The sequence below is a fragment of the Pantherophis guttatus genome, chromosome 1 (assembly GCF_059756535.1).
Source record: "Pantherophis guttatus breed Tessera chromosome 1, ASM5975653v1, whole genome shotgun sequence".
In the NCBI taxonomy this organism is placed as follows: domain Eukaryota; kingdom Metazoa; phylum Chordata; class Lepidosauria; order Squamata; family Colubridae; genus Pantherophis; species Pantherophis guttatus.
In genome coordinates, this window is record NC_142063.1 from 74158873 (window position 1) to 74184418 (window position 25546).

At 40.9% G+C, this 25546-nt stretch overlaps 1 protein-coding gene and 1 long non-coding RNA gene across 4 annotated transcripts in view; one reads left to right on the forward strand and one right to left on the reverse strand.

Moving 5' to 3' along the window:
* Positions 1-22173, reverse strand: part of TMEM229B (transmembrane protein 229B) — a 47799-nt gene extending 25626 nt beyond the window's left edge. The window contains exon 1 of one of the 3 annotated variants that reach the window (XM_034417624.3): positions 20370-20416. The gene's annotated coding sequence lies outside the window, so the exon portion shown is untranslated. Of the gene's footprint in view, positions 1-16642; positions 16729-20369; positions 20417-21915 lie in introns of those variants that run through there. The other 2 variants (XM_034417622.3, XM_034417621.3) reach the window with 2 other exon arrangements.
* On the forward strand, positions 6157-8979 carry LOC117665572 (uncharacterized). Its single transcript, XR_004591406.1, has 3 exons — positions 6157-6293; positions 6691-6810; positions 8795-8979. It is a non-coding gene; the product is annotated as an uncharacterized LOC117665572 (long non-coding RNA).
* Positions 22174-25546: the final 3373 nt, after the last annotated feature.

Here is a 25546-nt window from a genome sequence, read left to right on the forward strand (position 1 = left end):
CATTTCCTGCTCATTTCTCTACATTTGATGTGGAGGTTACCTGGGCTCTTCTTTGCTAACTATTGTTTCTAGTCTCTTCCCCCGAGCCCCAGCCTTGCAAGCTTTAGCCCTCGCACACCCCAATACAGAGCTAATTCAGAAACAGGAAACAGAAATCAAAGAGAGAAATTGGGTTCTCGGGTAGCCTTCTATACTCTGAAGGTATATAAGTAACATCAGCCAGTTTAGAACCAAGACAGTCTAAATGTCTACAAAGTTAAAAGTACCAATTCACATTTTGTTATTTTGATTCTACCCAAGATTTCCGGATCTATGGATTTGCCATCTTACAATTTACTTGTGATATCCCCATCCCCATCCCTCTCTGTCCAATCAGTGCCTAAACAGAGCATATGAGAATGTTGCTCGTGCTTGTTGTTTTTCTTGATATATCACCAAACAGAAGCAAAAGAGAGCAGATGGGCCAATAAAAAACAGAGCATCTGCCTTCCTGCTTTAGAGACCTGGATCACTTCCCAACATTTTCCCTCAGTTAAGTAGTAAAGCCTCTGTGCCCTCTTCTCCTCCATATATAGATAGATGTGGACTTCATAATCCCTCAAGACTGTGTGCAATCATACTTGGTTCAGTTATATTCTTATAGTTTCAGCAATTCCATGAGTCAGCCCCAGACCATTTATATTGGGAACAAAAAGGAGACAATTTTCCTCTGCCATGCATAGGAATGAGCCCTACCCAAAGTAAATTTCCACATCTGAAATAATTATATGCGTCCATATGTTTCATTCAAGCAGTAAAATTAACCTATGAAAATGTAATTCCAAGATCTTTATAGCACTGTGGATTTTCCCATACACCTCCTTTTCCGGGGCCATTAATCCAACATTAATTGGATAAAAATGTTACATTGATTGACCAAATGACCAAAGCTGCAACATATAGGGGAAACCATTATAAGATGCTCCATAGGTGGCATCTAGTGCCAGCTAGACTTGCGAAGATGTTTCCCAACGCTTCAGCAACTTGTTGGAAGTGTGGTAAGGAGATCGGTACTTTCTATCATATGTGGTGGACCTGCTCAATGACAAAAAGGTTCTGGTCTAGAATTCGAATCTGGTTACGAGAGATAATTGATGTGGAATTAAATTTATCCCCTGAAATTTTTCTTCTGGGAATAATCAGTAATGGATTGACTAAGGAAAAAATTCAATTTATTATACATATTACGACAGCGGCCAGATTAGTCTATGCGAAATTTTGGAAAGAAAAAACCATACCACTGGAGGAAATTTTAATAAATAAAATTTTAGAATGCGCAGAAATGTCAAAACTAACGAATGAGCTAAACAACGACGAGGAGTTTAAACACCGAGTAATATGGGGAAAGTAGTATGAATGGTTAAATAATAGGATAAAATTATGATGTCAGGGTATGCTTATTACTGTGCTTATTACTTGCAATTTAAGTGTGTAGTATATCTGTTATATATCTTGTAAATATGTACAAACACTGCACTGCTGATCTTAGTAGAGATCTGTTGTTATTCTTTTTTAATTACAAAACCAATAAAGTATATTTAAAAAAATGTTACATTGATATAAAGTGCAGTAAGAAGAAAAAGGGTTGGACTCAAAGGCTGGTTCTTTGGAATGTAATCTTCCTAATACAGAGAAATTCACAACTAGCACTCATACTTCAGGGTTGATCAGCAACTTGATGCCTTTCTTGTTTGCTTACTCGTAAATGATGTAAAAGAGTATTTTTGGGTATTGCTGCTGCTTCACAGGAGTAACACCCCATTTGCATTTGCTGCAGCACCAAGCATGGGCAGGTCATTAGTGCGAGTTTGCTTACAACAGAACTGATTGAAGCCTCAGGAATCACCAACTCGTCTGTAAGATGCTTGGTGACAGATATGTGAACCAGTTGTCTGGAAGTACTTGCCACAGTTTTATCAAGGTCCTTAGCCAACCCTGGTGTTAAATTTCCATCTCAGTGCATTTGCAAAGACAGCAGAAGTGCCAGCAAGTCTTTACAGAAGAAAACAATATTTGGGAGAAGAAGAAAAAAGGGGTGTGTGTGTAGATATTTAGCTTCTTTGAAAATGAAAAAGTCGCTCTATATTAACTCACAGAAACTGATAATTTCTAATTGGTTCTAATATATGCCATTAAAATTCAAAGTGACAGTTTTCAGCTGTTCTCTTCCAACCAAGAGTTGTTCTTTTTTTATTCTTCCTGCTTATTATCTTTTGCAGCTTAATATTAACCTGCCATTTTTGTTCCTGATGCAAAAGACCGAAGGAAGATGAAGCCGTAAACTGTCCATTACTAAACTGATGGCACATGGCAAAATGAAGGGGAAATTGAATGTGCCATTAAAATAGCCATCTAAATATTCCCAATCATAGAAAACAAAAAAGATATAGACGCTTAGAGTGTAATTTTCTTCCTTTATTCCCTGTTGGACATCCCTTGTAGTGGTTCCAGGACAGATCATCAGGGAGATGAACTTGTCACTGAGAGACAATAATGACTTCATGGTACATAATCAATCAATCGACTTTGTGATTCTAATAATGTGATTCTAATAATGATTTTCTGTCACACTGTTTATCTGTCATGGTCCACTATGTTTTCTTTGGGGCCAATCCACACTTCTAGGTCCAGTTTTTCTTCTGGGCTTATACTTCCTTTCCCTTATAGTTTTCCCAGATGCACCATCCCATTTCGTTAAGCACCTCTTGACACCCTTAGCCAATACCCTTTCCAAGCATGCTAAGGATTTCAGAGACTTCAACTCTGATAATTTAATCACAATATTAGCACCTTTACAAATCTATTGCCTTTTAAGATTTAAGAAAGATCTTGGAGATCTGTTATTTGAAGATACAGGTAGTCTTCGACTTACAACAGTTCACTTAGTGACCATTCAAAGTTACAACAGCACTGAAAAAAGTGACTTATGATTTTTCACACTTATGACCATTACAGCATCCCCTCAGTCACGTGATTTACATTCAGACACTTGGCAACTGACTCACATTTATGACTGTTGCAGTGTCCCAAAGTCATGTGATTCCCTCTTGCAACCTTCTGATGAGCAAAATCAATGTGAAAACCAATTAACAACCGTGTGTTACTAATTTAACAACTGCAGTGATTCATTTAACAAATGTGGCAAGAAAAGTTGTAAAATGGGGCAAAACTCACTTAACAAATGTCTCACTTAGCCACATAAATTGTGGATGTAAGTTGATTTCGGCAGGGGTGAAATCTAAAATTTGTTACTACCGGTTCTGTGGGTGTGGCTTGGTGGGGTGGGGTGGGGTGGGTAATGTGACTGGGTAGGCGTGGCCATTTTTTTTTTTTTACTTTTAAAACCATTTTTTCTACAAGCTCTTCGGAGAAGAGGTTGTAAAAAAATGCTTTCAAAAGGCTCTAATGATCCCAGCTGAGTTGCCTGATCGGCAGAGGCTCTTTTTCTTTTAAATGCCTAGTCCGATCAGGCAACTCAGCTTGGATCGTCAGAGGCATTTAAAAGAAAAAGAGGCTTTTTTTTCTCTTAAATGCCTCTGACGATCAGGCAACTCAGTTTGGATCGTCAGAGGCATTTAAAAGGAAAAAAGCCTCTGAAGAGGTTGTAGAAAAAATGCTTTTAAAAGCCTTTGAGGATCCCAGCTGAGCCGCACGATCATCAGAGGCTTATTTTTTTTACTTTTAAAAGCATTTTTTCGGCCAAAGAGGTTGTAGAAAAAATGCTTTTAAAAGTTAAAAAAAAAAGCCTCTGATGATTGTGCGGCTCAGCTGGGTATTGGCGGGGGCAGGGATTTTTGCTACCAGTTCTCCGAACCACCTGCCTCCATCACTACCGGATTGGGTGATCCGGTCCGAACCGGGAGCATTTCACCCCTGGTTTCTATGTAGTTATTAGCCTTTCTCCTAGCCAAGGTAAGAACCAAAAACAATTTGCTAAAGATGTGTGGGACTTCATACGGAGCATGTTAAGCTTCTTCTTTTGCTTCCTTTACTCAGTTCTCTTGCTGGTTCTTATTTTCTTCAGATTCATTGACTTTTCAAGCAAGGCACCAATTCACTGCCCTCTATGTATTTTGACTTCTATTTTTGCAATTCCCTAAAAATAGCTTAGGCTGCTGCCAGTTCTCTGTCAATGGCTTTGTTTACACTAAAACCTATCTAGGGGTGAAATGCTCCCGGTTCGGACTGGATCGCCCAATCCGGTAGTGATGGAGGCGGGTGGTTCGGAGAACCGGTAGCAAAAATCCCTGCCCCCCCCCCACATGCCCAGCTGAGCCGCACAATCATTAGAGGCTTTTTTTTTTTACTTATAAAAGCATTTTTTCTATTTAATTATTTTATTTTATTAGATTTTTATACCGCCCTTCTCCTACTGGACTCAGGGCGGTGAACAGCCAAGAATAAAAACATCACATGCAAAATTTAAGATTAATTTTAAAAGAATCAAACAAGTTTTGGCCCAATATAAAATTTAAAACACCCCAACTAAAATCAATTTATAATTAAAATATCTAAAAATATCTAAGGGGGGGGGGTCAAGCCAGCCCAGAGGTTTTTCTACAACCTCTTCGGCCGAAAAAATGCTTTTAAAAGTTTTTTTAAAAAGCCTCTGATGATCGCGCGGCTCAGCTGGGATTGTCAAAGGCTTTTAAAAGAAAAAAAACCCCCTTTTTTCTTTTAAATGCCTCTTGACGATCCAAGCTGAGTTGCCTGATCGTCAGAGGCATTTAAAAGAAAAAAAAGTCTCTGCTGATCAGGCAACTCAGCTGGGATCGTCAGAGCCTTTTGAAAGCATTTTTTTACAACCTCTGTAAAAAAATGGATTTAAAAGTAAAAAAAAAAAAATTGGCCACGCCCAACAAGTCACATTACCCCCCCACACCAAGCCACGCCCACAGAACCGGTAGTAACAAATTTTAGATTTCACCACTGCTCTAAGCACTGAACACCTTGTACTTCTGGGAACTCCAGGTAGGTTGCAATTCTGAAATATGACAGCGCTAGAGAATAATGGGTTCCTGGTAGCTTCTTCTCAAATCTTTGGCAGTTAAGGTACGTCTTTTTTTCTCAGCACGTTTCTTGCGACCCTGTTGACTATTGCAACAAAATGTTTGATGGTTCTGTGATCATGTCCCAATATCTTAGCAATTTCAAGAGTGCTGCATCCCTCTGAAAGACTTTTTACAATTTTTGACTTTTCAGAGTCAGTTAAATTGCTAAGTGAGTTTTATGACTTTTCACACCACATTTGTTAAGTGAATCACCGCAGTTCTTAAATTAGTAACTTAGTTGTTAAATGAAACTGGTTTCCCCATTGACTTTGCTTGTCAGAAGATCGCAAAAGGGGATCACATGACCCTGGGACATTGTAACTGTCATAAATGTGAATCACTTGTCGAGCATCCAAATATAAATCATGTGACCATGGGGGATGCTGCAGCAGTCGTAAGTATGAAAAATGGTCATGTCACTTTTTTCAATGCCGTTGTAACTTAAAATAGTCATTAAATGAAGTGTTGTAAGTTCGAGGACTATCTGTATCTTTTTTCTTTCAATTGTTCTTTCTTTTTTCCCCCTTCTTTTCTGTACTTTTTATTCTTTTAGATTTTTGTTCATATTTGTCTTTATCTTTTTAATTATAATGTTTAATGTACATTTATTATAAAAAAGAATATAAGAGCAATGTCTAAAAGCTGGCAGCTATAGTTAAGATGATCTCATTGAAATTATTTTTTCATAGAATACGCCTAGGAAACACAGAAAATTAACAGAACGGAACAGAATGGAACAGAACAACAGAGTTGGAAGGGACCTTGGAGGTCTTCTAGTCCAACCCCCTGCTTAGGCAGGAAACCCTACACCACTTCAGACAAAGTTCCATTTCAGGGAAGGGAAGGGAGGGAAAGGGAAAAATCTCTTTATTGTATCTATTTCAGTTGTGGATCTCAGATTTCCAATTAAAAATACAAAGTGGATACCCATCACTCCAAACTGCAATTTTTCTGAGTATTCAATAGTCTATTGTTTTTTTTTTTTAAAAAATAACTGACTCATCCTAGGATTAAATAGTTTCTTTGAATTCTTCTACAGAGCACTTTCTGTGATACAAATTGTTGTTTGAACAGAGGTGAAAGAAGTGTTATCACCTGTGCAAACCATCTGGATAAAGGCTTCACTATAAATCAATAGCTGGCAATGAGCAAACAAAGAAGGAGGAAGAAGGAAGAATATTCAACAGAGACACTGCTTAACAGGTGCTTAGATAGATAGCAAAGAAGAACAAAGTTCAATTTACTCTTTTTATTTTTCTTTCCAATCATGCTGGCCTGCCAAGGTACCCCACTCCTAACCTTAAAAAGTCTCCCACAGAAACAGGGAGAGAAATTCTCTCTGAAATCCTCAATTGCCAATCAAGATACAGCCAACTTCTCATGTAAGTGACTCCACATAATTCATAAGAATTTTTAAATTTATTTTTAAATTTTATATGGTTGCCTATCTCACAGAACAAGTGACTCTGGGTAGCATATTTTCATTTTGCTGAATAATACTTAAAGCATTTATGCTTCTTGAGATGAAGGCTCAGAGTCAATACCTTATTTTTTACACTGACAAAGTCTTGCTAAAAACGATGTGTTTTTTCTCTTCTAGGCCCCCAGGAAGAGCTCCTTGGCACATCTACAAGACAATTTTCCAGTTGCTGCCTTCCCAAACCTGCCACACTTCCTGGTGCAACCAGCTAAATCACCTCTTCACATGACTCATCTAGAGGTGAGCCAACTTTAATGGTTGCTCTTGTTGTCAAACTTCTTTGACTACCACTATTAACTTGACAATTGAGGGCTCATCCTTCAATCTCTTAAATCACAATCATAGCAGCTGCTGAGTCTATATGGTGATCAGAGTCTGTACAGCTTTAATCCCTAAGGTTTAGGAAATAAATCCGCCTGTATTTCAGTAGCTAAAGTCATGGGAGGCAGAGTTTGTGGGAGATGAATTATTCATGTTCCCATTCAGCTGCCAAAGTATCTATGTTCTTCAGGCTTTAATTTAACAATAATAGCAGGCATCTAATTTTCCTTTTATGGTTCTTGAGGGCACCTGATGAAAACTTGCTTCACTCAATTCAACAACAGACAATTGAGCTCACAAGAGGGCTCTTACTCAGATCTCTCTCTCCCCCAATGAAATTACGTTGGGGAACTGGGAGGAGGCCGCTCATCATACTGATATGATGGAGAGAAGAATGGGAATGTTGTATACTTTGGCCATGTGTTTTTCCAAAATTTAATATTGTTTCGATGAATCAAACCATGGTTAAATCTTGTACTGCAACAAGATTAGTTATATCCTGTTATCAGTAGTGGGTTCCACTTACCTTCGCTACCAGTTCAGAATCGGAAGTGCACATGCGTAGAACCTTCTGCGCACGCGCAGAGCGTCCGTGATGACATCCGGGTGGGTGGGCGGAACCTCCCACCACCGCCACTACCGGTTTGCCCAAACTGGGGCAAACTGATAGAAACCCACTACTGCCTGTTATCCACCCAAATGGCAACTCTCCCTTATTTTTATTTAGAACCAAATCAAATCATTATTACCATCATAAACAAGCATAATTTTTCTTTTAAACAAGACAAATAGTATTTTCATTTACTCCAACATTTCTACTGCACCAATATGAATTATCATTGAGGCAGCGTTTATGATAATTAAAGTATTGATAATAACAATCTCAATCCCAAAAGCAAATACACTGAAATAACAGAAACCCAACTTTGTGCCTAACCACTATACCTTGTTAGCATCTGGAAAGTGATTGCTCTCCCAAGTAAGGTATATGAAGTGAAGCAAAGTTCCCAGAGATGCTTAAAACAGAGAAGGCACGTCAAAGTATTCCGAATGTCAATATTTTAATGAAGAGGTAGGCAACCCACAATTAATTCACTACATGCAAGCCCCTTGCCCAGCTCCCAAATTCAGTGTCAAATTTATTTTCAGCAATGAACTTTCCAAACAATTCTGCTTAGAACGGGAATGTCAAGCTTTGATTCTATTTTATACATCTATTTTATCTTAAAACAAGTCCCAAACCACAGAAAAGCACCCAGTGTTTTTTTCCTGTCCTTCATAGTGGTGCCCCCACATTATTAGTGGCTGCTTCAATTCTTTTTTTATTATAGTATACAAAAATATTGTCCATCCCTGATTTAGGGCTTAAAGGCACTTTGAATTAAGCCCAGGAATGAATTGGAGAATGGCCAGGTTGCTAAACAATCAGAACGAGGTCATCCAATTTGCTGGTCCCAGGCAGAATTCCAACAGCCATATGATCACCCAGAGGCAGCTCCATTAATGAAGCTATAGGTCCACGTGCCAGATAGGCATATGCAGCAATCCTCCTTGAACTGCAGCTCTAAACTTTTCACCCACAGGCCCCAATCTGACCTGCGGAAAACAAAATGAGCTTACAAACAAGCAGTTCTGCAGCACTGAACTTCTCTGATTTGGAGGTCGGTCAGACATATGTTAAGTTTGCTCACTCTATTATAATGAGGTTAAACTTGAAGGTCTTGGAGGCCTCACCTGTGTTTTGAAAGAAAGACGGATGCCTTGACTGTGTTCAAATGTTTTTTTTAAAAATGGGGAAGGCATTGTCTGAATTTGTGAAGTTGCAGTTCTTGTATCTCTAAAATAAAATGACATATTAACACTTGCTGAAAAATGACTGATTCCAGAAATATGTATTTTGAAGGTACACCAAAGAAACAACACAGCATGCAAAAAACAATGTTCAAGAAGTTCTATCAGCTCCCGTCTTTTGGAGAAGAAAATTTGATGCCACAATATGACCAAGCACCATCTATTCTTTATTTATTATTAGAAAACTCATCAAACATTTACGGTACACAGATGATCAAAGGTCTGAACAGTCAGAAGCTTTTCATTTTTATAGTAATCATATTATTATTAATAATCATAATAATAATCATAATAATAATCATAATAATAATTTTATTTATATACCGCCCTTCTCCCGAAGGACTTGAGGTGGTGTACAGCCAGAATTAAAACATAAATATGCAATATCATAGTTAAAATTAATTAAAATCATTAAATAGTTTTGGTCGAATTTTAAAACCAAAATTAAAACCCAATTTAAAATCATTCAGTTAGACAGCCCCATCTGTTGGAACAGTAGGGTCTTGAGGGCACAGCGAAAGACCCAGAGATCAGAGATATTACGAATATCCGGGGGCAATTCATTCCAAAGGGCAGGAGCTCCGACAGAGAAGGCTCTCCTCCTGGGTGTCACCAGCCGACATAACTTGGCCAACGGTACCCTGAGGAGTCCCTCTCTGTGGGAGCAAACTGGTCGGTGGGAGGCTGTTGGTGGCAGAAGGCGGTCCTGTAGATATCCTGGTCCTATGCCATGGAGCGCTTTAAAGGTGGTGACCAACACCTTAAATTGCACTTGGAAGACCACTGGGAGCCGGTGCAGCTCGCACAGGAGAGGTGTTACATGGGCGTAACGAGCCCATAACCACCCGCGTGGCCGCATTCTGGACCAGTTGGAGCCTCCGAGTGCTCTTCAAGGGGAGCCCCATGTAGAGAGCATTACAATAGTCTAGATGGGAGGTGACGAGTGCGTGAGTGACCGTGCGCAAGGTGTCCCGGTCCAGAAAGGGACGCAACTGGCGGATCAGGCGAACCTGATAAAAAGCCCCCCTGGCTACGGCCGTCATATGCTCTTCTAAAGATAGCCGTGAGTCCAGATTGCGGGCCCTCTCTGTGGGGGGCAAAGATTCACCCCCAATAGTCAGCGATGGCACCAGCTGACTATACCGGGATGCCGGGAGCCACAGCCACAGCCACTCAGTCTTGGAAGGTTGAGCCTATTTCTCCCCATCCAGACCCGCATGGCCTCCAGGCAGCGGGACATCACATCAAGGGCATCATTGGGGTAGTTTGGGGATTAATTATTAATTACAATTGTAATTAATAAGCTAAAAACTACAAAATAAAAAAACCTAAAAGAATAAAAAGAAAAAAGTGCAAAAAAAGGAAAAACAGAAAAAGAAAAAAGAATATAGTTAGGAAGAAGAAAAGAATGTGATGTTGCTTATTGTGGGGTGTTTTTTTTTAATGTTCCTCTTTGCACTCACACTTATGAATGATGTCCTTTAAGACAGCCTTGCTTGAGAAATTTCCAAACCTGAGGAGGAATTTTAGTATGAAGAATGCCTTTGTTCTTTCAGGTGTCAGTCCTGCTATCTCCTTGGTTTCCAAAACAGTGCAGTAGCCTTGAGAACCAAGAAGGCCTACTAGGGTCTGCAGTTTGAATCCTAAAATCAGAATCATAGATTTGAAAGGAGCCATAATCCTGGAGGCGCAGTGGTTAGAATGCAGTATTGCAGGCAAACTCTGCCCACAACTGGAGTCTGACCCTGACGGGACTCAAGGTTGACTCAGCCTTCCATCCTTCCAAGGTTGGTAAAATGAGGACCCAGGTTTCTGGGGGCAAAATGTTGACATTTGTAAACCATTCAGAGAATGCTAGAAAGTACTATGGAGTGGCATATAAGTCTACGTGCTATTGCTACTGCTATTAAATTTACAACCTTGAGTTCAATTCTCTGATCAATGCAAGAATCCAAAACATCCCAGAGGGGTAGCTATCTAGCTTCTTGTACACATCCAGTGAAGAAAAACTTCCTGCTACTTTCTGGATAATGGGGTTTGCTGTCAAACTGCTATTTATATTAAGAAGCTTTTTTCTAACATTCATTCAGGATTCCCAATCCCGTAACTTGTGCAATTTCCAGTTACTAGGATCAGTTTTCTTTGAAAATTTAATCCACAATGATAGAAACTATTGTATGTATGCTGTTTCAAAGTCACTGAATGAGCAAAATAGGGCACTGGACCTCTTATGAATAAGGGGGGGGGGGAAAGGATCTAGTTGTATAAAAACTATCACATCATCTCTATCACATTTTAAAGCAGAACATTTAATTCACTGGTTAAACTCACAGTGATCCAATAGGAATTAAGGTCAGGACGTAGTTGCTTAGCAATTTAGCAGATTAACATTTTCCAACTGTTACCTACTCAGTAGAAGGCAATGGGTGATTTACTGGGACACTTCAATTCTGTTCCAGGTTCTCCTACTGTTTTATGGTTTTATTCTAAGCAGGGAATTGGACCTGCTACTTTATATACCCTTCAACTTAATGGGATTTACTGTACTTCTGAGATAAAATGTCTAGGTCAACACTGGGCGTATCCAACCCATGGCCCATGGACTGCATGTGGCCGAGGCAAGCCAAAAGGTTGGGATACCCATGGACTACACTATTAGTCAGTCTCATTTTATTAGCCAAGTCAGCAGATGAATGGGTCTGAACTTTAAATATGTTTTAAATCAACCGTCATTACATTTTCAAGAAAATTAAACGTGTTTGTTGCTTTTCTATTTCATTCCACAAAGCGGTTTGCACAAAACTGCAGAACAGGCACAATACTGCTGCATCAATAAGAAAGGCAATGCCTTGAGATACAATGCACTGTATTTTAAGTTAACTATCAGTACTACTGAGAGCAGAAAAAGTTTTTCTTAAAGAAACACAGTACTCATCTCACTTATTAGCTGAACCTTTTGTTTCTGGCTTCTTAACAGGCTGCATTGCTCAAATCCCTTGCAGATTATATAGATTATATAATTATTAGCTAAACATTTCTCTTCATTGGTATGAAAATGTGCATGAGACACTTGATTCTGGTCAAAGATACTAGGTTGCATGGAACAAGTATCAGACTGAAGTTAAAGAACCCCTTCTTAATTCTCAGCTAATATCACCAGTTTCTCAAGTTTTATGCCATATATAGAGAATAAGGTGCGATACTGAATGTGTTTAACAAATGAGGTTCTTTACTCAAATGTGTTTCTCATACAGAACCTGAAGACAAAATTGCACATGGAGAGGATTTATTAGGAAGAGTTTCCAATTACTGCAGTAGATCAGTTAATTCGATAGCAGTAGTCGCAGCACAACGTCATCCTGTTCCTTTCTTTCCTACTAAATTTATTTTAAGAATAGTTTGCTAAGATGTGTTTCAAAAGAACTTTAATTTACAGCTGTTACAAACAAGCACTCAGTGTGAAAAACAGAATATGTTTTTCAAGTTATTTCATTCATACTGTGATTGCAGCGTGCAGAAGAGGTAAGTGCAGAAGAGTATTCTATCAGAATGGTGTATAGTATATACAGTCTACCTTCTGTTCAGTACTCAGAGAAATAGAAATGCAGGTATTATATTACATCACCCCACCCCACCCCCAAGGTTTGATGTGACTTTTCTATATACCCTTGGAAGGAAATGTCTCTATTTTTACACTGTGTGTATTCTGCGCAGTGTTTTCCATTATATTGATCATCAATAAAACTGCCTCCTGGCAGTTAGAAAAGTGGTAAGAGCTGGAAAAGCTACAAAATATAGTTTAAATGGCCTGACTTTGAAGATCTATGCTTTGATGGATAAATATATCTCTTATGGTAACACAAATCTGATTTTAGAAGTTGAATTATGAAGGGACAGGACTATATTATGTAACACAAAGCCAATATAACATGAGGAGCATTTGGCATATGTTCAACCTGTCTTCCAAGGTCAGGTTGGAAGGTTTTAGATTCTGGAGGATCCAGGATAGAACCATGAACTCCTAAGCGTCCTCAGAGTCCACTTTGAAATAAGACAACTCGATGTCCCCCAAGACCGTAAGTCTGGGGAACTCCACTGCCAACCTTGAAATGAAGTCAAAGAGTTCAGACAGGTTAGCTCTTTCATCAACAATTAAATCACAATTGAAAGAAGCCTTATTACAGATTGACCTGGCAATTAGAAGCAGCAGCCAAAAGACTAGACTTCTGAAGATCTGCTGACTGAGAAGAGAGCTGGATACTGAGGAGCTAGAACTTGAAATTGATATAAGACATCAGTCCCGTATTCCCCAAGAACGGCCTGCTCCCTGTCTTCTACCATATCTCCTTGTATCTGTCACCATCATAATATTTCAGCCCATTCCCATCCCCTCAAAGGTAGCACAATCTCCCAATATAGCCTCTTCAATTCCCAAGGCCAAGAACCTCTCATCGTCCTGAACTCCATCCATCCCAGGAAGGGGAATCCGGACATGTTGACATGTCATTAGCTCTCATCGCCATTAGGTGGCCACCTCCACACTCCACCCACATCCACACTTCCATACACAGGACCTTTCTCCTGCTACTGATCAAGGACTCCCTTTCCATTCACCTCAACCCCACCCATCCCGTCCTTTGAGTCTCACCCAGACAGGAGAATCAGTCTCCATAGGAAACCCACTGTCCATCGACATAGGCAGCTATCTGGTTGTTAGAATCCATGCCAAGTGGTCAACAATTTCTGCATCAATTTCTTCCTCTCTGGCAGAAGAAAAGGCAAAATGGCCTTTGTGGGGAGGGAGGGTGCACAGTAGCCTGCCACTCTATTGTTATCCCCAGCCCTTGTAGGAGCTGGGAAGGAGCCATGGTGGCACAGTGGTTAGAATACTGTATTGCAGGCTGACTCTGCCCGCTGCCAAGATCCTGACGAGCTCAAGGTTGACTCAGCCTTCCATCCTTCTCAGGTTGGTTAAATGAGGACTCGGATTATTGGGAGCAATATGCTGACTCTGTAAATCATCCAGAAAATGCTGTAAAGCACAATGAAGATATATATACCCATGTTTTCCCAAAAATAAGACCCTGTGTTATATTTTTTGAACCCCAAAATAAACACTTGGCCTTGTTTTTGGAGAGGTCTTATTATTTTGGGGCACGTGAAGCAAGACGGGGCTCCTCTTGCTTCACGTGCTTTCCAGCTCTGCATTTAAATATTTTCAGGGAGGGCTTATTTTCAGGCTTATTTTAGCGCATGTGCTTAAAAGCCCGATTGGGCTTACTATCAGGAGATGTCTTATTTTCAGGGAAATAGGGTAAATCTAAGTGCTATTGCTATTGTTAAATGCTATAAAACCTTGAGGACAGTTTCTCTGTGGCCTCTGTTCTCTCTGTCATCTTTCCAGAACATCCTATATACCAGCTGCATGCCCGAGCCAGGGAAAACTACAACTCTCCCCCTCAGGACAGAATCCTTGGAGGGCTGAGATTCTGAGTTCCTTTGGGGAGGTTCTGCAGGCCCCACAGCTTGGAACACCCAGGGAAAGAGACTAAATGCCTGCCTGGTCACAGTGAAGCACCTGTTACCTTCACACTAGCCACCTCCCCAAGCACACAGGACTTTGATTCTAGAGATAATTATGCATTATATCATTGCCCTTTAAGATAATAATAGGTTTATGCTTTTTTCCATCTTCGTGGTCTTTTTTTTCCCCAGAGTTTCTGTTGAATCTGTAATTTGATGGCAATTACAGTGCCGTTTATTTTAGATCTGTTTATTTGGATTTTGTTTTTATTTTTCATTTCATTGTTATTTTTATGTAGTTGTAATGCTACATTTATAATGTCTGAAAGAAAATTTTATAGACTTTTTTCCCCATTTCAAGAGTGACTAAGAATTCCTCAACAGACTCCATCCCTTCCTTTTTAATCAACAAAGGAAGTAATAAATTAGAATAGGCAAACTCAGATATGGGCTCACAGATAATAAGCTACATGTTAACATGTTACAACTACAGAATTACAAATGTCTCATACCACAAGATGCCATTTGATAGAAGAAAGATGTGTTTTCTACTGGGCTAATAAAATATGATTTGCTCACCATACTGATGCATCAACTGTGTATCCTTTGGTTCATTCTCAATAAGATTCTCCATTGAGTTTGATCTGATATATCACAATTTTTCTAGAGAGCCCTTTTCTCTGCATAGCAGAATACTATCTTTCCATTTCTGCAAAGCAACATAGCTACAAGTAGTCCCTGGGCTACAACTATCTGTTCAGCAATTGTTCAAAGTTATGATGGCCCTAAACTCAAAGTTCTGACTTTGATCAGAACTTTGGGCATTTGGTGATCGGCCCACATTTACAACCAGGTGCAGCATCCCATGGTCATGATCCCCTGCTCTGCTTCAACTTCCACCAACTTCAAACTGACTCTGCTTCAACTTCCACCACCCATCTCTGCCCTTTTGACCACCCTGAACCCTACTTCTGCTTCTTGAGGGAAAAAGTGACTTGTGACCTTTCCTGACAGTTTCCCATTGATTTTTCTCATGGGAAATCAGCAGGGAAGGTCAGAACTTGTGGTCACATGGCCGTGGGATGCTACAACTGTGTAATTGCAAACTGGTTGGCAAGTGTTCAAATCACAATGACATGACTATGGGGATGCTGTAACGGCCATAACTTCCAGAACTAATTGTAAGTACCACTCATTCAGCAATGCTACAACTTCAAACAGTCGCTGAATGAATGGTCGTTAACCAAGACTACCTGTAGGATGAAATTTTAAGTAGGCTAAAATAATAGGATGAAATTTATGAGAGACCAAGTGGAACCCAGAAAAAAACAAGACAAATGGATAGGTATAGGATAACTAGCTTGGTTTATAGTACTCTGTTCTTTCTCGATCCAGAGTACAGAATGCCAAGTACAGATTTCAGTTATAAAAAAGTAGACTTAAATATTACAAAATAATTTCTGAAAGGAAGACCAGAGGACCAATGGACTACATTAGTTAGAGAGGTGATGGGCTTCATTTTAGGGGACAAGTTCAAGCAGCAGATAGGCAACCACATGTCTAAAAAGCTTCACTTTGGATTCCTGCTCTGAGTGAAGGAGAAGGGTGGGAATTTGGTGGCCTCAATAACTCTTTCCAGTTCCATAATAGGAAATGTTCTTTCCATGTTTACCTATGAAACAAAGCTGATGTGACAAAAGTCATTTGTTTAAAAAGTAGGCCAATCTTTTGTTTTGAGATTTCACCAGGAGCTTAGTTTTATAATCTGTCCTAATTAATGCTGGGCAAACATGGGGGTGGAATTAATCACACTTTCCTTGAACCAACCCAGCCAGGTTTGGTGACAAGAAAAACTTGTTCTTTCCAGAATATTACTCAATTTGAAATGAAGTTAGAATATTACTGGGAGCCAAGCTTGTACTAGCATATAGTTTTACTAGTAACTACTATTTTTTCAGGCTAGAAGTTTATTTGCTAAGCAACAGAATGAACAATAATAAACTTTCCATTTACAGAATTGTGCCAGTCCTATTAGATAGGCCAGTCTAAGAAATCAATGCCATCTAAGTCTAGAACTACTTTTATAGTTTAGTTATAGCAACAGAATCTGACAAGACTCCCTGTGCTTCCTGTGTCCCTCAGTTTAACTTTGTACAAATTAGGGACGGGCCTGTGTGAGATATTTGCTCAACATCTCAGTCAACAAATCATTTTTTTTAATGGGTTCATGTCTGAACAATGCCTTGATAGCAACACTTTTTCCAGTCCTTCCCAGCCATTCCCTATGCCCTCTTACAAGTTGTAAGGAGTGACCATTTTCCTTTATCTTGAAGGCTGAATCCCGACACCATACACTGACCTGCAAAAAATGACTTACCTCTATAGCCACAATCTACAGATTAAGGCTTTCCATACTGCTCAGTTAAAGTGCTGTCCATTCATCCTTGAGTTTGTAGGCTGTTTGCATGCAATTTTCTATCTAGCTTCTACTGTATTTGGTCCACCCATCAGTGCTTTCCTAATTATGCATGTGCAGTGCCTGATAAGGACAGCCTGGTAGAGTCCTCTAGTTTTGCTGCCTTCCCTCGCCAATATGTCAACAGCTGATGGAAAAAGATATTGACTGCATTGGGATAAAGTAGGTCTAGATGCCTTCCTGTTCTTCTCCCACTCTTCCTATGCCCCACTGTAGTTTAACTCAACAGTCAAGGGTAAAAAGATTGAATCACAAAAGGAACTGAATTATAGGCAGTATTTCTATTTGGGATTCCTTTCCTTTTTCTTCTGTCAACTTCCAGATTCTACTGTGATGTTTCAGAAGGAAACATAGAGAGGAGAAAACAAGATTACTCCTTCAGTACTGCATCATTTCAGCTTGTTACTCCAATTCACCCTTTTTCTAGGACATAGATGAAAGCACTTACGGTACTGGTGGCTGAACAGTTTTGTGTTATTAGTCACTTCTGAAGAACCACAAGCACAGCACTACTATATCCAACTATTACGCAGGAGACGGGATGACAAAAGATTGGAAGGGAGTGCTCCCATCAACCAGAAATGGACAAAAAGCACCATTCTAATCCCACCAAGTACTTATTCAGCTTCCCATTTCTGATATAAATAGAAGGTGTAGTAGCTGGGTTCACTGTTATGTCCTATCCTTTTAACCTGCTTTTCCCAACCTAGCACCTCCTATGACAGAAGCTGAAGTCCAACACATTCTCAAAGAAGAAGAAGAAGAAAGAAAAACCAACGGGAAGAGGTTTTTTTATCAAAATATTTCTTGAACCTGAAGTTGGCACCAATGATTTACATTTCTTTATGAAAGCCCTTATGGGTAAAATATCAGCTATATAGTTTTCCAATTTAAAAAGCCCCGTTCATTACAGTACAAAAAATTCCTGGTGACTGGGGGCCGAAGTCACAGTTCAAATCCATAGTTGAAACCTAAACAGGCAGTAAAGGAAAGGCTGGAATTATGTAAAACATAAGCAAGAAAAGAAGAAGTTGCACCAAGTCTCAATTTCTAAGATTTGGAAGATTTAAAGCTGTACCTATCAGGTGAGGTGTAAATACAAATGCTTCCCGTGCATAGTTGGAATACTATATTGTTTTCCAGATATACTATTTGACACAATGAAACAAGAATTTATGCACTCTCACACAGTATTTTATTCACCAAATTCGTTTTCTTGATTTGAATGAGCAGTTTAGCAGCAAAGTTTTACATTTGGCTAGAAATTAAAACTGCTGATATGCCAACTCGGAAAACGGAAATGTTAAAAGTTGATTCCCTTCTAAAAATCACTCCAGCAACTTTGTATACCATGAAACTTTGTTGACTGACAAGTCAGTGGCATATCTTTTACAAACACCATACAGTAGTTTGAAAACTGTTTCCTTTCACGGAGGATAGTTGTTTCCTTATTTTTCAAAGGGAAAAATTGTGAGTTTGCATTGAATGAAGTGCCTAATGCTACTGGATTCCATTAGAATTAGAATCCAGTAGATTCCATTGCAAGACTTGCTTTATGATCAGAGATACTTTGTCCTTTTGTTTAGGTTTGTTTTAATATGTATTTATCCACTGCTTTTTTGCAATATTTTCATGAAGGTCTATAATTTTTATTACTTTGCTCCTCCATCCAGTTTTTGTCAATAAAGGACAACAACAAAAATCCCTGACAGGCTTTTTTTTTTTTTAACTTTAAAATGCATTTACTGTGTGTCTATAAACAGACTTCCAAAGTTCTGCAATTCAGCCATTAAAAAACTCTCCTACTTCTAGGATTACATCATGTGTACTTCTAGTAGGAAGTGAGTTGTACTAACAATATGACACTTCTGAGTGTAAACATCAAAAAGTTCAAACTGTGTTATTTCTCAACTTCTACGGTTATAACCCAACACTTTAGAGCTAGTTCTAGAAATTAAGGCAGGGGCTCCCCAGTCAGAGTGAAACTAAGAATATATTAATACCTTCTGCTAAAAAGGCTTCAACTTGGTTGAATAGGCACCTACATATATTTTATACACTCCTCAGTTACTGGAGTCTAATAATTTTCTCTCCAAATTCCCCTGTCTCAAACATACATTTTTAATCACCCATTCTATTTGTTCTTTCTATCATACATAATAACCAGTCCTTTTATTATTTAAAAAAGCAAGAACCCAATGTCAATATTACTTTCTTCTTTTTCAGTGTAGAAAAATATTGCCTTATGGCATGCAAATTTCTAAAGTTAAGGATTTTTTTTCTAGATTTCAAGCAACATAGATCACCAATAGTTTTTCCAAAGAAGCACAGTATACCACAATATAAGATCAAAATTGTTCTTGCGTAGATGACTAAATACAACCAGGGTTCTGTTTAGAATCATGGACAAAAAAACAAATAATGAAAAGAAAAAGAACAGAATATGGTCATAACTACCCTGTTTCCCCCAAAATAAGACATCCCCTGATAATAAGCCCAATCGAACTTTTGAGCGCATGGCAATAAGGCCAAGCACTTATTTCAGGGTTCAAAAAAATATAAGACAGGGTCTTATTTTTGGGGAAACACGGTACTTGATCCAGTATTTCATAAATTTCATATTATTTTTAAAAAATACTTTCTGCATTTCCTAGCTATAACAAACAGACTTCAATATGTGTGGTCTATGCCTATTTAAGCCTCATAAGTTGGGTGTTCAGTTGCAATCTCTCTCTCTCCATGAGAAACAGGAACAGAATCGATTATGCTTCAAATAAGAAAATATGAAGGCTTAATTAAGTTTCTTCTTTTTGCGTAAATAAAATTTTCTGAAGAAAATTAAGTTATCATTCTGTAGTAATTTATTGTGTTTAAGTTTTTCAGTTTACTTGGAAAACTTGTTCTTGGAACTGGACATTTATTAAGGACATTGGTTCACAACAATGCAACAATTTCATTGGGTTAGAAGGTTACTTCAACTGGAAGGACATTCAGTCTCTCTCCCAAGGTTCTGTTTATTCCCTAGTGGTTGAGATTATCATCACTATTTTAAAACCTTGGCTGTTTCAATCAATACAGTCCAACGGGTTTCAGCACAAGATTCTTGGTCACGGAATAAAATACCGTACATTTTTCTGTGAGATGCTGATACACATTTAGTGATGTTTTCCCCTTTAGAATTAATTAATTGGCAAAAACAGGAAAAATAACACTTCTCCATTTCACTTAATTTTAGTTCGCAAAGGTATTTTTCAGTTTAAACTTTTAAAAGGAAGATATACTTTTGTTTTACTGATCACAGCAAATGAGGAAAAACTTTCTGGCTTTTGGTATGGTATGAAAATAATACTGCTAATGATAAAAAGAATACATCTTACAGAGGCTGTGTCATATTTTATTTAATGATTTCCACAATGATCAGCACTGCATATTTTAACATCCCCTAAACACTATATTCAATGCAATGATCCTGTTGATTACATAAATAAATATTGTTACTGATTACATAAATACACATTGTTACAATGTTGTGCAATGTTAGATCAAACCTATCATCTTACACATCACGATATACCCACACCAAATGCACTTAATTTATATCACCCCTGGGGTAAAAGTTTCTACTCACGGGATGTACAAAAAGCTCTGTCTTCAGCAGCCTCCTTATAACTGGCACCCAAGATATGTGACACTACCATTCATATAATCTCTGGAGAGTTTACCAAAGCATGCTGGTTATGGAGTGCTGGGCATAATCCAACACTTTGGGAGGATCATGTTGGAAGAGTTTTCCCTCAACATGCAAGGACTCATAGATGTTTCTGAACAATCTAATAAATCTTGTTGTAGGAGTTAGGAAGAAGGGCCATGACTGATTTCGTAGAACAGACTCCATGTTCTGTAACACCAAAAATCTATTAAAAGTATAATGGCATGTTGGAGACCACTAACTGAATTATGTTGGGGGACATGTGTCTTCATAGATAGGAGACAGCCAAGGAACTCCTTAACTGTCAAAGTGGGCAGACGAGATAGGAGACATACACCATGTGAGCTGTGAGCTATATACTGAGGAAATAAACCTTGCAAAAGCTTGTAAGTTTTAAGAGAGAACAATACTTAGATTTCCTTGAGAGTCACCTCCTATCTTCTCTTCTAGCCTCCGCTTCCTATTTACAAAATGAGAATAACCATTTGCCAGCCTATCTCACAGGACTGACATGAAAATCAATGAGCCCAATGCTTTTTTTTAAAAAAAAAAAAAAGTTTTATAAACATGTTTTTTTTAAAAAAAAAAAATCACGCTTGGGGCAAGAAGAGTAGGATCAGAAGTAACAATTTTGAGATCTGGAAGGCACATCCTCCCTATTTGGGGCTCTTCAGAATTTGGGCAGCTGAAGTCGAATACATGACAGTGAAAACAGAGAGGCAGACAATCTGAGGAAGCCCGAGGATTTAGCAACTGGAATACACTCCCACAGCAGCGGGAGGTGACCACGCCGCCTGGGAAGGATGCGAGACAACTGGAGGGCACCGCGTGTTCAAGTAGACCCTTTTAGAGGAGGGAGAGCGGCAAGAAATCCCCGGGCGTGACGCGAAGCTCGCAAGTAGCTACGCCAGCGTCCGAGCAAGAGGATTCCCCGCTTCCCCCGATACACACGGCCGAGCGCAGAGGACACGCTGTATGTGGGGGGGGGGGGGGTGTCTCCCGCGGGAGTCCAAAAAGAGAGAGAGAGAGAGCGCGCGCCAAGAAGCCTCGAGCCGAACTCCTCCGAGCCCGCTCCAGGCCAAGCCCACCACACAGGATGCAGCAGCTCAGCATCCTTCCCAGGCCGTCGGGGGCGTGGCGGATCGGAAGCCGGGAACCCAGGCAGGAAGATGGGAGGCTGGGGGAGCGCTTAAGGAGCAGGATCCGGCTAAAGAAGGGCAGCCGAGGAAAACCGCCCGTTTGCCTTCCGCTTCTCTTAAGCACCTCCTCGCTTTGTTACGGGCTGAGCTCTCTTCCTCTCGCGCGGATCCCCGCGGAATTGCCCCGGGGCTGCGAGTTGCAGCGGGTCAAAAGCGGAAGCCCGAGCGCGCTCATCGCGGTCGCCCTGGTCCTCCGCCTCCGAGCATCTGCGCCCCGCGCCCGTTGCAGGGAGGAGGAGGGAGGAGGCCTCTGCGGATGCACCTACCCGGGTGACGCTGGGCAGCGGGACGCAAGGAGGGCCGGCCGGCCGGCGCAGGTGCCTGCTCACCGCAGCGCCGCGGCTGGGATCCGCTCAGCAGCGCTTCATCCGCCTCAGCTCCATGGACGGATCCGAGCCGGCAGCTGTTCCTTTTGTAGCCGCTCTTGCCGCGGCCGAAGATCAACTGTGCCAATGAAGAGGACCCATAGCGTGGATGCGGTTGCAATGCAAACTGCACATGCTCCTTCCTGACAGCCGGCCGCCGCCTCCCCCGCCCGCAGCCCTTCGATCGCTTAACCCTTTCGCTGCTGCGCCCTGGAGGCGCAGGCTGGGCGGAGGGGAAGTCAAAAGGGCGGGAGGGAAGACCAGGCCGACTTCCTCAACTCGGTTCCGCCGTCCCTGCGCTGCCGCAGACGCCCATCCCCGACGTTGGCTTCCCTCTCCGGCCGCCTGCGCTGGGCTGAGGAGCCGTAGCAAGGGAAGAGTTACTCCGTCCAGGTCCTTGGTTGGCTGCGTTCCCTTCCTGGTTTGAATAATTTACCTCCTGGCAATTTGCAGGCAGCCCGCAGTTGGCCCAGGCCCCGGGTCCCCTGTGGCTCCTTGAGGCCGAGAGATGGGTTTGTTGGATGGCTTTGTCGCTCAGGGCTGAACTGTGGAAGCCCTTGGTGCTCCTTTGAGCTGGGCTATATGCTTACAGACCTCTCATTACCCGGTTAGGTAACGCCACCAGTGTTAGTGAATGTGGGGTTTGCTTCCTGCTTAGATATATATTAGCATGGGCTGCGATTGTTGACAGGTTTGTGGGGTTTTTTCCCCCCTTGGTAGCTCCTTGATTTCAAAATCAACATTGCAAGAATATCCCTTGATGGAAGATCAAAAGTCACGGTTAAGGCTAGATCCAAGGTGGCTGCAGGAGATAAAGTGGAAGAGAAGCAGATCTTCCTTCTCCATCTGGCCTAGTTTTGCAGCTGGAATAGATCCGATCGCTCATTCCCTGCACCTGTTATGGGGGCGGGAGATGAGAAGTCCCTTCTGGATCCCTGAGCCACCAAGAGAAGAGGTGCAAAGTTATTTGGTTTCTCCTTTAAGAATGTTAGGAATGTTTATTTATTCAATTTCTATAGCTACCATCTCAGTCAATGACTCTGAAAAGATTACAGGTCTAATATTGTGTCTCTGGCAGAATCAGCACCCCAGTAGCTTCTATGCAGCAGGGATTGCATAGGCTAAATACAAGCCCCCTCAACCAGGCCACCAGAATGGCAAATGTTCAGGGCGGCAGCAAAGAGCTTCAGCATCAATCTATGATGATATGTGGGAAAGACCTTAGAAGAGATGCTGTCTAGGGCAGCAGTCACCAACTGGTGGTCCGTGGACCACTGGTGGTCCGCAAGAAAATTTAGGTGGTCCGCAGAAAAATTATTTGCATTTTTAATATTGCAACTATTCTCCAACTATGGCCCCTGGGCCGGATACGTGCAATGAACGCTTGTGTTACTGCAGAGAGTCTCCCCCTTCAGGGTCTTTTTGTGCAGGTTGGAGGGGGGCAGAAATTCCAACTTGGGGTCTGTTTCAGCCTCCTGGCGCGGGGCTTTGTGTGAAGGCTGGAAGGAAGCACCACTGGTGGCGAAGAGCCGGAGGGCCTTATTCCAGTGGGACGGTATCGTGGCCTGAAATTGGCTGACCATCTCAGCCTGCTCAGCCTCCAGCGCCAGTACCTGGCCTTGCACTCCTGCGGGTCTTGTCAAGCCTATGCTTGTAGTCCTCAGTGAGGTGCTTCTGCTGAGCCTCCTTCTCGGTCAGATCCAATTTGAACTGAGCCAGCTGTTTTGCCAACTCTTTTTCATGGTGGCTGCTTAGCTCCAACAAGTGCTTCCAGTTGGGGTCCTAACCTGCTTCCTGTTGGAGCCCGGGCAGGCAGGCAAGGAGGGGCTGAGAGGGAAGGGGCGAGTAGAGGCTGTCGAGACGCCCCTCGACGTGAGTGACATCAAGTTGGTCATGCCCACCCAGTCACATGACCACCTAGCCACACCCACCCAGCCGGTCATTAAGCAGATCATATTAGTGGTCCACGGGATTTAAAATTATGAATTTAGTGGTCCCTGAGGTCTGAAAGGTTGGTGACCCCTGATCTAGGGAATAGTCAGATGGGAAACAACATAGTCTGTAGCTTGAAAATTGATAGGTCAAGAGCAGGGGTGAAATGTAAAATTTGTTACTACCAGTTCTGTGGGCGTGGCTTAGTGGGAGGTAATGTGACGGTGGGCATGGCCAACTTTTTTTTTTTTTTAAACTTTTCAAAGCATTTTTTCTAATGCTTTGAAAAGCCTCTGCCAATCAGGCAACTCAGCTGGGATCGTCAGAGAGGCTTTTTAAAAAATGCCTCTCTGCTGATCAGGCAACTCAGCTGGGATCGTCAGAGACTTTTCAAAGCATTTTTTTACCACCTCTTTGGCCAAGAGATTGCAGAAAAAAATGCTTTGAAAAGCCTCTGACAATCCCAGCTGAGCCACGTGATCATCAGAGGCTTTTTTTTTTACTTTTAAAAGCATTTTTTTGTCGGAAGAGGTTGTAGAAAAAATGCTTTGAAAAGTTTTTAAAAAGCCTCTGATGATCGTGTGGCTCAGCTGGGCATGTGGGGGGGGGCAGGGATTTTTGCTACTGGTTCCCCGAACCACCTGCCGCCATCGCTACTGGATCGGGTGATCCAGTCCGAACCGGGAGCATTTCACCCCTGGTCAAGAGGCTCAGAAAGTTCCCTCCCTAGTTTCCCAGGCTGTAAGGGAAAAGGCAGTACTATCAGACTTGTAAGATTCTGATGATGTAGCTTCACAATAATGTAAAATTAGTTGATTTGAACACATTTCCTGTCTGGTCTATTTGGAAAGGCTAACTCCACCCCTGGGCTAAGACTGGGCCCACCGAAGTGGATGATGTCCATTGCTTGTTATATACATTTTTTATATGTATGAGAGAGAGAACCAGTGTGCAGGGTTAGGAGCAGGGAGAACCTTGCATAGAGCATAGAGAGAATGGGTGACATTGTGGGATAAATTTATTTTAGAAGTGCTTTGACTTCAGATAAGGGCCAAGGAGAAATTTGGCTTCTTTTGCACTTCTGTTCATTTTTTATGACTAATGGGTGGACTGTACTCTAATTTATTCCCGGGAGAGTTTTTTAACATTGAAATGGAAATTGCTGCGTTGATGCCATATAACCTTGTCAAGTCCTGACCTTTTTTGAATACTTTTTGAATGCTGGTTACAATGTTCTAGTTCCTGATGTTTAGTTTTGGCCAATAGATGCCTGGAAACAGGGCACAAAAAAGGTGTGAATCTGGGTTTCAGAGTACCCATCCCTTCTATAAACAATTGTACTCTTTCAAAATTCAATATATTTCATTTAACATATAATGAAACTGTTTCTCAGATTAATTCCTTTCTGGGATTATATCTACTGTTAATTTGTTTGATTTGGGAATGGGTTCTACAAGACCAGTCTTGAAAGTTTATACTGCAATGAAAGGGGGTGCACAGGAATTTAAGCATATTTAAGGAAAAATATGAAATAAAGTTCTGTTTTGTAAATGAGATTGTTCTCCCTCAGCTACTTTTTTTTCTAATGATTTATTTTGAA